The sequence below is a fragment of the Acomys russatus genome, chromosome 22, assembly GCF_903995435.1.
Source record: "Acomys russatus chromosome 22, mAcoRus1.1, whole genome shotgun sequence".
Lineage (NCBI taxonomy): Eukaryota > Metazoa > Chordata > Mammalia > Rodentia > Muridae > Acomys > Acomys russatus.
The window spans coordinates 27,488,668-27,504,889 of NC_067158.1; the positions used below are offsets into that span (position 1 = coordinate 27,488,668).

General features: G+C 48.9%; 1 protein-coding gene across 1 annotated transcript in view; it reads left to right on the forward strand.

Annotated features, from left to right (window-relative positions):
• Nucleotides 1-2,694: 2,694 nt before the first annotated feature.
• Nucleotides 2,695-16,222, forward strand: part of Afap1 (actin filament associated protein 1) — a 111,191-nt gene continuing 97,663 nt past the window's right edge. The window contains exon 1 of the mRNA XM_051165315.1: nucleotides 2,695-2,853. The gene's annotated coding sequence lies outside the window, so the exon portion shown is untranslated. The remainder of the gene's footprint in view (nucleotides 2,854-16,222) is intronic.

Genomic DNA, 16,222 nt, shown 5'->3' on the forward strand with positions numbered 1-16,222 from the left:
AGTTTTAGGTACACCTGAGAACCTGTTTCAAATACAAAACCCAACATCAACAACAGAAATTGTGACCTAGCATCACAACATCTCAACAAGAAGTTGAGATAGGAAGATTAAGAATTCCATGCCAGTTATCATTCACACACCCCCTCTCTCTGTATGTGTATGTGTGTGTATATATATAAACACACACACACACACACACACACACACACACACACACACACACACACACACACACACACACCAAACAGCAGGAATGACAGTGTTGCAGCTTAGGGGAGTCATGAGGCTCCAGTTGGGACAGAGGCACTCTAAGCCCTGCCCTCCGTTCCTGGCACTCTCCTCTTCTCTACCTTTCAGACAGAGGTCAAAGTCAGCAACACAGACTGATGCTTGTGGTGGCCATCGTTTGGGGTGGGTGGTGGGGACTAGCCATAAGTGAACCCCTAGTCATCACAAGTATCTGTGCATCTGTCAGGAAGCACAGCTCACCTGCCAGTGCAGATCAACCTTGGCCAAATGGGTGTGAGACAGAGGAAGGGCGGAGAGCTTAACTGAAATCATCGTGGTCCTCAGAGAAGCCATGGCACGTGCATGGGGTGGGCCGCAGAGGCCTCCTGGTCCCTTCCTCAGGTTCTGAAGGACGAAGGCTGAGCAGGAAAGGGAGATGACCTGAGCCCAGAGCCAGGACAGAGATCAATGCCCTCCCTCTCCAGCTCAGTGCGGTAAAGACCCAGAGTCAGTGCAGAGGGCTCAAAATAAATAAGTAAAGGTATTTTGCACAAGTGGACTGTGATTCACTTTAGAAGGAAATGGCTGCGGTTATGTTTGGAGCCTGGGACTGCCGCCCATATCTACATACTATTGCTGTGGAGCAAACTAGCCAGAAATCTATGCAAATGCCAACCCTATCTGTCATTTTAGAAAAAGCCAACTCTAAAACTTGGGCTGCATTGCAGTGCATGATGTTCTAGAGGACTCCTTTATAGCCAATCCCTTTCTCAACTCCAGCCTGAATTAGCCATCCTCCTGTCAGCTCACATAAAACAGGCCTGAGGCCACTGGAGGACACCTCTGGATGACAGAGTGGATAGAGTGACGCAGGCTGGAGTGACCGGCCTTTAGACATTCCTGTTCTAAATGTTCCAGGCCGTATTAACCTCCCCTCTCCTCTTCCTTGACTCTGTTTTTTCTCCCTCTTTGGCTTTCCCCAAACACAGCTGTCCCCATTCTTGAGCATGGCAATTCAGCATTCTGCTCAACTCAGGCTTTTAGAGCAGGATGATGTTCCCAAGGGTCTGGGTTATTTTTCTGTTGCTGTGATAAAATACCCATGCAAAAACAAATTTAGGAAAGAAAAGCTTATTTTCGCCCACAACCAGACTGCTCAGCCCATCACTATGAGGAAGTCACAATGTCAGGAGCAGGAGACAGCTGGCCACATCACACCTACCACCAAGAAGCAGAGGCAATGGACACCTGTGCTCAGTGGACCAGGCCCCAGGCCCAGTGAATGATACTACCCACTTTTAGTGTCTGTCTTCTCACCTCAACCAAATATAGGTAATTGCTCTGTACAGGCACGCCCAGAGATGAGCTAATCCTTCATAGGCTGTCCCATCAAGTCAACACTTAGCACCACACCAATCAAACCCACCTCCCCGGATAGCTTGTCTTCTCTCATAAGGGGTCATATGGAAAGGCCTCAGTGCCTGGCCAATCAGACCACTTGTTGGCTCGGGGAGTCGGACAGGATGACTGAAGCTCTCTGCGTGGACTCCAGTGTGCACAGAGGCGGCTCATCGAGAAGCGGCAGGCCGAGTTGTCTCCGGAAGTAAGTAAGCAGTTTGTGACTTTTGAGCAGTCCAACTGGGGTCTAGTGTAGGCGGCTGCTGGGTGGATTGGATCCTGAAGTGATCATGTATATGGGTGGGGGCTCCTGGTGAAGGAATCTGTGCCAGGAGAAGGAAGCTGACTCCAGCCCTGGTTTCTCTGCCTTGTGTCAGAGGCAGAGGGGAAATCCTGGAGGAGAGGAGGGGGAAGGTTGCGAGGTAGAGGGAAATCTATGAATGTTATAGGCATACCTTCCAGAAGAGTCCTCTAAGGCGTGGGCGGATTTTAAAATAATTGAGACGTGGATAATGAAGATCGTAGGTAGAGAGGGGTCATGCCTGGTGGGGATTGAAAACAGAACAAAACCGAAAAGACAAAGCTCTAAGAAGGAAAGGGACGAGATCAATACTGGGCTCCTGAAGTGCGACAAAGAAAGGGTCCTGCTTGGCACAGTTCCTAAAGGGAGCTTTCTCATTCTTCCCACTCTTCGCTATGTTTGTTGAGTGACAAGCCAGACAAGGATCGTAATTCAAATGGCAGGAGAGCTTGCTCCTTGAGACTCAGTTTCCCTTTCTGTCAAGCAGGCCTGTCTCTGGATCTCAGAGCTTTAGAAGCCAGTATTCTAGGTTTAGGATGATACTGAGCACAGCTGAGCAGAGTTCACTTGGGCGCTGATCCCGGCAGCAAAACCAGGTCAACGCAGGGTCCCGGACCCACTGCCCCGCCCAGCCTCTCTTTGTTCCTCCCGGTCCCGCCCCCTCCGCGCAGCTTCTTCGCTATTGGCTAGAGGGCGGGTTCTAGCTGCTCCAGGGGCGGAGTTCTGTAGGCGGGCGGGGCCCTGGCGCGCCTGCGCAGAGTCCTCGGGCCACAGCTCCTACTGGCAGCGTCTCTGTGCCTGGCCCTGACTGCGAGAAGGCTGAGCAGCGCAGGGCCCCGCCCCGGGCTCCATTGTTGAGGTTGCGGGCGCTCCGCGGGCTGCGCTCCTCTCGGCCATCCTGCGGGCAAGAGCCATTGGATACTGAGGTGAGGCGGCTGCGGCGGCTTGGAACCCGGGAGCGGGGGCCAGGTGTTCCACAGTGTCCCTGGGCAAGGTCCCCAGGCAGGGTGCCCTGGGCCAGGCAGGGTCCCCAGACAGAGCTGGCCAGGGTCTCCATGGCCGGCTAGGGTCCCTGAGGCCCTTTAGGGTGCTAGGCAGGGCTGACCAGGGACTCCTGGCAGGGCAGTGTCTCCGGACAGGGCAGGGTCCCTTTACAGGTCTGGACAGTGTCTCCAGGGTTAAGTTGGGTGCCTGGACAGGTCAGAGTCCCCAGGGCCAGGTAGGTTCCCCCGAGGCCCTGCAGGGTCCTCAGACAAGGCTTGGCAGAGCCGGAGGGCAGGGATGGGTTTGCAGGAACTGGGCGAAAATCCCGGCATAGGAGACCCAAAGGGCAGACCACATCTTAGGACTCACAGGACAGTCGTTAAGGCTGAACTGTGGTCCCCTGCTCGCAGTCGGCGGAAGCCGGTCAGAGCGTGCGCTGCCGGGGTTAGTGCCCTCCGCCTTGTCCTTTGGAGGGACAGAAACCTCGAGGGGACCGGCAAGGATGGACCGAGCACTAGCGAGTCCGTGCGCCCTTGGCATTGTCTCGCCGCCGGGTGACACCCAGGGCTCTGCGCCTCCAGGTCCTGGTCACCCTACGGATGGGCTCTTTCTACACACACACACACACACACACACACACACACACACACACACACACACACCCTTGGGTGTAGCTAGTTGACTGTCACTGCGAGGGACTTGGGAGATCCTTCTGGGAGGCCGCCTTCCTGGTCCCCTATGTGGTGTGGATGGCTCCGGAGGTAACTACGTGGACCCAGTGTGTGGGGAAGCTTGAAGGTGGGAAGGCTGTTTCTGTTTCTGTATTGGTATGATTTTGTGTGTCACCAAGGGTGACAGCGTGGACACACACGCGTGGGATCCTGGCTCCCCGAGAGAGGGGGGGAGGGGTCTGCCCTGTGCCCCATGGCTTGTCGACTTTAGGCTTTGCCCTCTCTGAGCTGGCCCGCGACTTGGATATACATTGAGCACGGGTCTTGTGGTTAGATGAGCAAAGCCCTGGGTGTGCTGGGGGCAGCTGGCCTAAGGTGGACCGAGTGCCACCCGCTCTTCGATGTGTTGGTATTGTCCTTGCCTAGTGAGCTGAGGCGCAGAGGGGGATGGCGGGTTCTGGAATAGCCTGCCTACTGATGTGCCCCTCACCCTGGGGGTCCTTGGGGAGAGTAGGGCTGTCATTGTCCTGGGAGCTGCGAGTCCCAGCCACGGACTCCAACCCTAGGCCTGGTGCTGATAGGAAGGAGTAGAGTCTTCTCTGCCCACTGCTTCTTGATTTCTTCCGTTGGGAAGGGAGAAAAAAAAAATCTGGAAAGACAGAGTTGACTTTGTAGCTCCCAGCCAGCGCCTGGCAAGTGAAGGAAACTCTCCCAAGAACTTGGCCGGCTGCAGAATGCGTTTGAATCGAGAAAATCCACACCCAGGGAATCAAGCCAAAGCAGTCAGAGTTGGAGATCAGATTTATGAAGGCGGCCCTGGGGTGAGGTCCAGTGAGGGGACCTGATGCTGCCCCTCAGGCTGGGCCCTCCTCGGCTGCTAACTAAAGTGGAAGGAAGCCATTCATTCGTTACTGCTTCTTCGAGCATTTTAAAATTCACTTGTCATGTCTCAGGGATGGTGTGTGTGTGTGTGTGTGTGTGTGTGTGTGTGTGTGTGTGTGTGTGTATGTGCGTGTGTTGTAGGACGGGGGTTTTGTGTGTGGGGGGGGGAGGTCAGGCTGCAGTTGGAGCAAGGAGTTTCAAAACGCAACCTACAGTTTGTCCTAAAAGAGCGCCTGCGTCTGACAGCAGGGATGCACTACAGAACCAAGCTGGGAGCCATCCTCGGCCTGCTTTAAGATCCACACTTAATCTCCTGCTTTAAGATCCACACTTAATCTCTGCCCTTCCACCATCTCAGCTCTGGCAAGCCTCTGCCTTGTCTCTCTGAGTCTTCTTGTGTTAGTCCTGTCCTTCAGGACTTACCTTATGAACTTCAGGGGCATAGTGAGTTTGGGCCCAAAGTGGTTCCCTATCATAGCTTGAAAAATGCTCTGATAGACACAGAGCCAGTCCGTACCCAGAACAGGCAGGAGGTGGGGCCAAAGGAGAAGCCTTTGTCTACACCACGAATCCAGGTATTTCCGTGTTGTTTTAAAGCCTCGACTCTCCAAAGTCATTAATTTTTCCCCCTGTCTCAATGGGGTTTGTTTTATGGTGTAGAGCACTTGAACAGAGTTTATTGAGTCTAATTTTGGCCCTGAAGTTGATTTACTGTCTGTTCCTGGGTAGTTTCTTCCCTAGGTTTTAGCCTTCTCACCTTTGAGGGTCTTAAACTAGACAATTTTAAAGAACATTCTTGGCCCTAAACCCTTCATTCTTTTAACCAAATATAGCAAGGGAAGTTGGCCTACGGCAAAGGTATAAATGAAGATATTTGAAAAATGCAGTCTAAAGAGCAAGTTGCTTCCTTGCTTTTTAGTTTCTTTTCACAAAGGTTGCGCAAAGCCTGAGAGATGGTTCATGAAGGGTGCTGGCTGCTCTTGCAGGGGACCTGGGTTTGAGTCCCTACACCCAAATGGCCCAGCTCCAGGGCATCTGACGCAATCTCTGGCCTCAGTGGGCACCGCTTGCATGTGGGACACAGACACATGGAGGCAAAACCCAGAAATATTAAGTAAAAATAAACAAAAGCACTTAAATTTTTTAAAGTTTGGGTAGATAATCAGTGCACAGGACGAGTGTCTGTGGTGGAAGCTTGCACTTTTGGTGTTGTCTTGAACGCTTTTATAAAAATTAGAGTTAAAATTTGTTTTGGGGACTTTTAAAAGATTTACTCTCTCTCTCTCTCTCTCTCTCTCTCTCTCTCTCTCTCTCTCTCTCTCTCTCTCTCTCTCTGTGTGTGTGTGTGTGTGTGTGTGTACATACACACATGATGTAATGATTTTGGAGGTCAGAAAAGGGCATCGGATCTTCTGGATCTGGAGTTGCAGGCAGATGCGAGCGAGCCCCTTGATGTGGGTGCTGAGACTCAAAGGGCCAGAGCAGCAAGCATCCTTGACCATGAGCTGTCTCTCAGCCCTTTGCAGCACTCTTACCCACAAAGCATCACTCCAGCCCTTCGCGAACCCTTTATAATCGTGCTCTGTTTGCATCTCCACTGTGTCACATTCCTTCCTTGATGAAGTCATTGGGTACAGATCTGTTTTCAAGAGCATCTGTCGGTCTGTTGTCACATAGAGCCTGCCAATTGTGTACATTCCCCGGTCCCAGTCTATAGCCAGGATTTTATTTGAGAGACTGCGAAACGAATGGAATTTTGAGAGCCTCCTGAGTATGGGGTCCTGGGCTCTGTCTAAATGTTGAAAGCCTTGTTTGAGCTTAGTTACGTGTAAAAAGGGACGTCACACGTTAAGGGGTTGGTAGAGAAGCTCAGTGCCGAGGAGGAGAAATCGACCCTCTGGTGCTGGTCCGTGCGTCTTTGTGGTGAGGTGGGAATTCAGTGGGCAGAGTTTCTTCTGGCCGGGTGTCCGGCTGCAGAAAGGACACAGTTCTCTCTGCTATTTAGATAATGACAGGGATTGAAAATAGAGGGTGGAAATTCTGTCTAGGGGTGATGCTCCTCACTGCAACATTTACTCAGGATGTACCTCCCCCCTTTTAATTTGAATTTCTTTCCCTCTGTTCAGTACTCCACGTGATTTTCTGTGTTGGGGAAGTTTACTTTATGAGGCACCTTTAAAACTCTACTGGATTTTTCTCTGTGGTTTTATTCCCTTTCCCCTTTCTTTCTTTCTTTTTATATTTTACTTGAACTCCAGCTTGCTCAGGTTCATTGTGATGGGTATTTTTCATTTGTAGCTGCCTTGATTTCTGTCCAGATGGAGCCACAGGGGTCTCTGTGACGAGACTGCACAGGGACAGGGGTAGATCTCAACAGTTTCGGTATTGTCCCCTTTCCCTTGTTCACCCACCACTGAACAAGTCAGGTTGGTTAGGTGCCATCTGTCGGCACAGTGTCTTGGAGATTTCTGTGGCCGCCATGAGAGTTTTCAGCCGTGATGTCACTTCCCTTATTCTGGAGTTTGATACCTCTGTAAGTCACCATGTGGTCCTCACATAACAGCGAAGGGGTGATTTTTCGCAGACTGTCTGCCTAGGTCTATGGTGTCACTACCACCCAGGGTTTCCCAGGACACCTTTTCCACTCTCAGGTTCCTGTGTCTGTTATTGCAATTGGGCGCAGAACCTTCCTGTGTGTTGACAGGATGGAGCTATCAGTGGCGTTAAAGGTTGCTTTCTATAGTTCCCCAGGAGGGGACTTGACTTAGGGTTTGGCTTTTTAAGTCAGGTTCTCTCAGCTTAAGAGCTGTGATATCTGCACAGATGCATTAGTTCTCAGTAATACGATGATGATGATAATGACGATGATGATGATGACGATGATGATGACGACGATGATGATGATGATGATGATGACGCAATTACAAATATAAAGGGTTTATTTTAAAGTTAAAAAATACTATATTGCCAAAGTTATAAAACAATGCTGCATTAAGGATTGAGTTCCTTTGCTTTTCTATGCACATGCAGTGTCCTGTATGTAGTTTCAGGGCACTTAGCATTGTTTTACATCCTGAATGACCAGTATAGTTTGATAGGCATTTTGGGGAAATCAACACATGTGAATTCCAGTTTTATATGGTTTATATGAAAACGAGTGTGACTGTGTGTGTGTGTGTGTGTGTGTGTGTGTGTGTGTGTGTGTGTGAGAGAGAGAGAGAGAGAGAGAGAGAGAGAGAGAGAGAGACAGGGGGGAGGGCTGAGCTGCTGATGGTTTCTGTAACATTCAGAGCCACAAGCATCTTCCTTTAATCACTGGTTTCTTTCTTCATGGTTTGGCTCCTGAAGGCCCTGACTGGAGACTGGGGAAGGCAAAGGTCAGGGCAGTCAGAGATCAAGGCCAGGAAAGCGGCCACTTGTTGCAACTCAGTATCCCACTATGGGAGAACAAGTGTTGGGGGAGAGCGCAGCTCTTGCAGCAGGAGGTTTCTTGGATCTTCTCATTTCCCGCCATTTTGGAAGCTATGCGTGTCTCAGGCCCAGCTGTCAGTACGGCCCCCATTCCCTCACTAACTTCTACTGAATATTTTGTTGCTCTAATGTTGCAACAGGAGAACACAGAGACTCATAAATTCAGCAGTGGGCCCCTCAAAGAATGTCTGTTTAAAACTACAAATATTAATATGCACCATCCTATGTGGCATTGTCAGACATACAGAATTCCTGTGGTGTGGGAAAGCACAGTGCTGTGACCAGTGATTCAGCCAGGAAGAGCGAGGCTCAGTCCAGCAGGAGAGCAGACACAGCCTGAGTTCCCTATGGGGGTTTTGATGCTTGAATTTCCCGTAACGCTGCTATTGCTGGACTTACAAGGTAAAGGAAAGGCAGTGCATTATAGGAAACTTAAATTTTGTAGTGTTCTGGGAAAATTAGAAAATCTTGAAATCAGTGACTGTAATCAAACTGGCATCTGTTGTTATGGATGGGATATGGCCATACCACTCTTCTTTTGTGGTGTGGGGTGTGTGTGTGTGTGTGTGTGTGTGTGTGTGTGTGTGACTGAACGCAGGACAGTGATGGTGTATGCCTTAAATCCCAGCAACTAGGGACCACCATATGCTCTGAAAGGCCCTTCCTTCCTTCCTTCCTTCTTTCCTTCTTCTTTCCTTCCTTCCTTTTCTTTGCTGCTACGTGTGACCCTCAGACAAAGCTGTGTGATATCCCCCATGCATGTTGCTTCTCTACCAAGGGAAAGTTCCAAAGTCGATTTGAAGGCTGATGTGTAAAATTGACCACCAAGATTATCCAGGAAGAGCCAGTTTGCCATGTAATGTGACAGTCACAGGTTCCGGAGTTTGGGCCTGAGTGTTTCTGGGGGTCAGTCATTCTACTCACTGAAGTCGCTTGGTTCTCTTATTGCAACATCCTGTGAGGGTGCTTTGTTACTCTCCATTCATGGACACCAACACTTGAAACGCATTGTCAGGGATACGAAGGTTCCATTGTATTTGTATGTATGAGCGCGTGTGTAGTGTGAGTTTGTATCTGAGTGTGTGTGTGTGTGTGTGTGTGTGTGTGTGTGTGTATCTGTGTGTGTGCATGCATGTGCACACAGAGGACAACTTTTAGGAATTCAGAAGTTGTTATGCCCTTTCCACATAGGGATGTAAGGACCAAATTCAGCATGTCGGCTCTTGTGGCAAACTCTTTACCTGGGAGACAGAGGCAGGATGTCATGAGTTCCAGGCCAGCCTAGGCTACATTGGGAGTAGGAAGCCAGGTTGCATAGGGAGACCCTGTTTCAAAAACAAAGACATATTATTCTGACTCTCTGTGGAAGTTTGCTGTGGTGGGGGACAGGTCAGCTGCATGCAATTTGTTTTGGAGCACAGAAGTGGCCTGCTGAGATCAGAGTTTTGCCAAGAAGTCCTTAGAGATTCTGCTGGTGGAAGAAATACCCAGGTGGGGAATTTGAGACGTTGCTTTCTCGAGGTTTAGATGGAGGACCCCTTGTTTCTCAGCTGAGTCAGCTCAGCTGTCAGTCACATGCCAAGCGTTAGCACATCCACTGTTTCAAGGCAGAAGGGAAGCCCATAAATAAAGCCGGGGTCTCCTTAGTGGGAACCAGTTTGTCTCTGGCCAAGGGAACATTTGGGAGGACCACCAAGTGTAAGACTAAGCACGGGCCTGCCTATCATATGGGCACTTTTGATTGTTTCTCAGTTAAGCACAGTTTTCTGTCCACTCCCACCCCCGTATGGCAAAGGACAGCTCTATTCTGAAAGGAATCAACCAGAACTCGGGCTGGGGTGTGACTCAGCAGTGGAGTGCTTGCCAAGGGTGCAGGATGCCCTGCATTTCACCCTCACCTTGTAAGAAAAAAATAATAATAAAAAGAACCTAGAACCTCTCATTTTAAGATAGAACCCAAGCCTGCTGGACTTAGGAGTGCCCTGAACTCTGTGCGGACTTTTTGCGTGTGGGTGTGTGTTTCTTGGGAGAGGCTTTACAGCTTTCCACGTCTTCAAAGTGGCTGGGCTCCCTAAAGTTTTAGGAATGCACACTTAGTACAGCCCTGTTTGTCGGTCAAGTCTCAGATTTTGTTTAAACATTAAAATACCCATTTTAAACACAGTTACACAAGCGCACAGTTTTAAGAGTCAAAAGTTCTTCAAAGCTTGAAACAAAAACATAGCAATCAACCCTATTCTTCTCCACTCCAGCTCTGCTCCCTGGGGGCCATTGCTCTGAATGTTTTAACAGAGAAAGGGAGAGAGGGAGGGGGGAGGGGGAGAGAGAGAGAGAGAGAGGGAGGGAGGGAGGGAGGGAAAGAGAGAGGAAAGGAGAAGAGGAGAAGAAGGGAGGAGTAAAAGTGGGAGAGCTGAAGGAGAGGAACAGGAAGTGGGAACAAGGAGAGAGAGGAAGAGCGCTGAGAGAGTTTGACTGTGGAAGGGGAGAATTGGGGTCACCCACTCTGCCCCAACTTCTTTGCCCTCTATCCTAAGAACAGTCTTGTGCTACTAGTTCTTTGGAGTAAGACTTGGTTCTTGTTTTGGGTCTTGGTTCAGTATGTCTGAATCGTATGGTCCTCTAAACGACGGAGGTGATAGGAGCATCTTCCCTTCTAATATCCTGCCTCAGAGCCCAGACATCACCAAGTGATAGGATTGTATAACAGTGAGATGAGCGGTGGCTTCAGGCCAGGGCTGGCTGCCAGGAGCTTTGGGGCAGGATGGGGGGTGGAGACTCTCAGCCCCACCCCCAGCCTCTGGGGAGCATGGGGGCCAGAGATTGAGCTAATAAGCTATGGCCAGTGTTGTAAGCAGTCAAGCCTCCATGCTGGAAGCTTCAGGAGGGCCACAAACAATGGGCTTACTGAGCTCACCTGATGGAGATGTCGGAGGTAACAGGGAGGCAGCTGTGCCCAGGGAGCCCTTGAAAACCATGTTCTCCTATTGGGGAAGATTTTCTAACTTTTTCTCTAGATGCTTGTATGAAATTTGAGAGGGGAAGATATGTGATTATATCTATCTATCTATCTATCTATCTATCTATCTATCTATCTATCTATCTCACACACATATGCACACTCACATACTCTCACATACACAAATGCACAAACACACACACACCATCCTGGCTTCAAGGATGTAGTGAGATTTTTTTTAAAAAGCTATTTCATTTTCTAATTTGCATGTCAATGTATGAATTCTTAAACTTTTATGTGTCAGCCTTAGCATTGTCATCTCTTCAGTATAGCTCCTTCTGCGACCTTTGCTGTTGGCACAAAGGTTTCTGTGAAGTTTATGACCTGGAAGGGATCTAGTTGATGTGTATGTAGAGAGATAGGGATTCAGAACTGCTTGAAATAGAACATAGTGTTCTGTGGGGCTGGAGAGATGGTCCAATGGTTAAGAGCACTTGCTGCTCTTGCAGAGAACCCGGGTTCAGGTCTCCGCACCCCTAAGGCGGCTCACAACCATCTCTAACTACAATTCTTGGGGACCTGTTCTAGACTCTGCCAGTACCAGGCACACACATAATGCACAGACAAATGATGCAGGCAGTTTTAATACTTTTCTGTGGCTGTGCTAAGGCCCTTAACCAGGGCCACTTATAGAAGAAAGGCTTGTCTGGGCTCAAGGTTCCAGAAGGATAAGAGACCATTATAGTTGGGAAGCATGGCAGTAAGTGGCAGGCACAATGGCCGGGACAGGAGGCTGAGACCTCTCACCCTCAACTGCAAGTAAAGCATGAACTGGAAGTGGCATGAGGCTTTAATCTTAAAGCCCGGCCCAGTGACATACTTCCTTCCACAAGGCTGTTCAGGTTAATGCACGCAAACAGTGTCACCAACTGGGGACCAAATGTTCAAATGCCCAAGCCTATTGTGGGGAACATTTCTCATTCAAAATATTACACAGGCAAAACTCCCATACATATAAAATAAACTACTACTACTACTACTACTACTAATAATAATAATAATAGAATATAGACACTATCACAGTGGGATTGTGAGAAGATGATTATGTGACTGAGAGTGACCTGGGTCTGCAACGGGCTTTCTTTCTTTTTTCTTGAGCTGGCTCTTGTAAAGGCCAGATAGGCCTCCAAGTCATTATGCAGCCCATGCTGGCTTTGATTCCTGGTATTCCTGGTGTCTCTACTTCCCAAGTGGGGGGTGTTGTGGGTTGCACCACCTTGCCAGACTGACTTTTCATTTATTTCTGATTCCAACTCTTTTAAATCATAGACACTTGTCGTAGATCAGCCTTTGTGTGTTATCGGATAATAAAAGGATTGGAGTGTTATTCATTTATGGGTATGTTGTTTTTAATCCTTTTGTTGTTGTTGTTGTTGTTTTAGGCATTACTGAAAGGAGGGGACTGGGACTTGTGCCCTCCCTCATGCTCATGATGAATCTTGGCACAAGGGCAGTGGTTTCACTTATAGGTGGCGCCTCTGCTAATGGAGGGTTAGATGAGGTAGGGAGGGGTTTCTGATGAGGTCAGTTCCCTGACAGGAAGAGACACCAGAGAGCATTCTCTGCCTCTGTCCTTGACATATGAGAATGGTGGCGTCTGCAGGGCAGAAAAAGTGGCCTTGCCTGGAGTCAGTTCTTGGACATCCCAGCTTTCAGGCGACTGAGAAATATATTTTTGCTGCTAAGCCACCCAGGGTGTGAGATTTTGCTGTGGCAGCTGGCAGATGAGTATAGACAGGGCTCTAGAATATTGATAGTGCCCTAAAATAGATACAGTTCTACATTCCTTTGTCTATGAAGATGGCAGAGTGAAACCAGGCCGGCTGTGTCTGATGGCTTCTTGTCTTCCGTTTTCCCATTTATGATCTACAGCTAAGTCATATGTGGTGTGATTTTTTTTTTTTTTTTTTTTTTTTTTTGTGCCTTTAGCATCCTCATCTTTTTCAATGTTAAGGTGCAGGGTGGAGTCTCTCGCCTACTTTATAATCTGGGTGCAGACTCCAAGTTAGCGTTCAGCTTCTTAGTCACTGTCATCAACTTTGTAACCAAGCCAGTAGCTTCAGCCTGTTTCTCAAGCCCAGCCCGAGAGCAGCATTTAGTAGCTTGTTCTTTTCAGTGTCCCTGCCTTGGCATGTGCTGCTTCTGCCCTTTCATCCTCTTCCACTGTTCAAGCCCCTAAGGGTCATCTTTCAGCATTGCTCTCTGCTGTCCAAGTCAGAGCTGTCTCTGAGACACCCTTTCATCTTCAACTGTGCCTCTATCGACAGCACTTACCCTGGGCCTTGACCAGTGAGTGCAGCGCTTGGGCCTGTTAGGCGGTGTTAGGTTTTGAAGTTGTAATAAAGCATCGACTCTCATGTCAAATGCCTTGACGCTAAGCCATGCAGTAGCCATTGCAAGGGTGCTCTGGAACCATTGCTGCTTCCTTTTGGATGCATCCAGGAGGCTGGGGTCTGCCAAGCATCATGGAGAAGCATGTTCATTCATAGCTTTAGCGTGGAGTCGAGCCGCCTCCATGGCTCGTCCCTGGGAAGCTCATTCCTATTAGTCTGGAATGGCAAGCTGGGCTGTGCTGTTCCTAGTTCTCATGGAATTCCATGGCTATGTTTGAGGACCAAGTTTCTAGGGACGAAACTGTTTGATCAAAGGATGCACACGGGCACAGTGTTGATTGGCGTGGCTGGCTTCCCCTTATCAAGTTCTATCTTATTCTCAGAATGTGCGACGGCCTGCTTTCTAGTCCTTGGCCAAATGTTAGATTCTTTGCCACGTCACAGGCAGGTGGAAAAATTAGATGATGCAATAATTTGCTGGGTCTCCTAGTGTCAGATGAGGAACCGGGTTTATCTTACGATTTCAGAATTTGCCTGCCTCGTGCACGCTGTTGTGAAGTGGATGTGTTGCTGTGCTGGGTCAGGAACGGTTGAGTTTAGTTCCTCTCCTAGAGTTTTTATTTATTTATTTATTTATTTATTTATTTATTTATTTATTTATTTATTGCATGTGGATGCACAGATTCATGTGTGTGTGCGCGTGTACTCATGTAGAGATCAGAGGTCAGCTCCAGATGTTTCTCAGGAGTCATCCAATTTGTTTTTCGAGACAAGGCCTCTCATTGAACGTGGGGCTCACTCTATTGGCCAGCCTGTTTGACCTTCAAGCCCCAGGGTCCTCCAAGCACTGGGATTGTAAGAACTGGGCATCACCTGGCCTTTTAAGTGGGTGCTGGGGATGGAGCTGTGTCCTCCTCTTTGCACAGCAAGCACTGAGCTGTTTCCCAGCTCCTCTTCTGGAGAACATTAAAAAACAAACAAACAAAGCAAAACAAACATTAGGTACAGACCTGAAAATGCACTTTTGATGACTAGAGAGTGCGGTTGCAGGGGGAGCAGTGCCTGGGGATCCCCACCTCTGGCAAGCCTTTCTGAAACATGGGGTTTTGCCTGTGCTGGTGTCATGTGCGCTGCTTGCCCTGCTGGCTTCATGTGGCAGCCTTTGTATGAAAGGCATGACATCAGTTTTTGCCACTAAGTATTTATAGCAGCTGGAGCCTCCTCCGTGGGTCACTTTTGTGCTGTGGTTTCTAGCGGAGGATATTGCCAGCAACTCTCCTGTCCAAACCACATGCCCACTTCAAGATGTTCCTGATTTTGTATATTGCCAAAGGTAGGTAAAGCTAGCTATGAGGAAGCTCTGCCGTAGGTAGGGTAGGTAGGACAGGTGATGCCAATCAAGGGGCCCAGGACTGGTATAGTGAAGGCCGCTGTCCCTCCAACCATCTCTTTCCATGCTTAAGGAAAAAAAAAACCCACTTAAAAGTCAAACAAGCATTTGGCTGTTATGTTTGCTATTCTTTGCTGATTATGTGGACAGAAAATGAAGAGGCTTTTATGTCTCCAGTTTAGACCCTGACTGCATACTCACTCTGCCTTGTTCTCGTGGCCAGTCATCTAGTCCGCCTGAGGCAGGGGGCATTTATCCTGATAGCAGCTGGGGCAGTGTACCCTTGCGGTTAAAGGAAGTCCCCAGCCCCGTGGTCAGCAAGTGACACAGTAGACCAAACAGAAGGGTAGAAGTGCATAGGTTCTGACCCAAGATGGGCTCTCTCACCCTTTCAGGTGGAGCCTGGACTGGCTGTGGGGTAGCCCGCATTTGGAGGCAGGCTGGAGTGAAACATGCGCATCGTCCTGAGCAGTTGATAATTGTGCGATGTTCACTGCCTCCCTCTGACCTTTTCTTCTTCGACGTGGACACCAAGCCATTCTATCTTGAGAGAGCACAAAGCACCTGAACGGTCAGGGTTCCGCTGGACACCGTGTGATGCAGAGATATGACCACCCTGCAGCAGCTTATAGTGAGTGATGACTTCTTTGGGAAGGTGAACCCCAGAAAACAGACATGCTTGATAAGAGAATGCAGGGAAAGATACAGCCTCGAAGGAGAAAACGTGCCAATAACATATTGAATAGAGAGTTAGTTCGTACATTATATAAAGAACTCCCAACATTCAACAGTGAAACAAACCAAAACCACAGAGAGATGGTTCACCAGAGAGGATGTGCAGGTAACCAATAAGCACACAGGATGCCCCCATTATGGGTTGGGGTTGTGTCTCAGTGGGAGAGTCCTTCTTTAGTATGTGTGAGGCGCTGGGTTTAAAACTACAGGAAAACCAAAACAACTACAACAACAACAGCAACAAAGCCCTCCACAGTTAGAGAGCATTAAAATGAAAAAATAATAACAGTAAATGCTGTGGGAAGTTGAGTGAAAGGCACAGGTGGGAAAGGAAAATGGAGCAGTCCTCCAGTTTCTTAGCTCTTAGCTCTTAGAGGCAGGGGTTGTGTGAATGGGCAATTGCCCTTGAGGGCATTTATCCCAGAGAAAAGAAGGTATGGCCGTTCAAGACCTGTTCATGTCTGTACACAGTAGTTTTATTCTGGAAGCATCCAGGATGACATTCAAGGGTGATGGTGCGACAAAGGAACCACAGTTCGTGTACATGGTAGATGGGAGATGAGTTGACGCGTGTGTGTGTGTGTGTGTGTATGTGTGTGTGTGTGTGTGTGTGTGTGTGTTGTTTGAGGAGGCCAGAGCTGTCCGATCCCCTGGAGCTGGAGTTAGAGATGGGTGTGAGCTTCCTGACATGGGTACCGGGAACTGAACTCAGGTCCCCTGTCAGAGCGGCATGTACGTTCCCCTCCAAGCCATCTCTCCAGCACCGGAAGCCGCACCATTCCTTTTTCCCTTTTTACGTCTGTGTTTGGACTT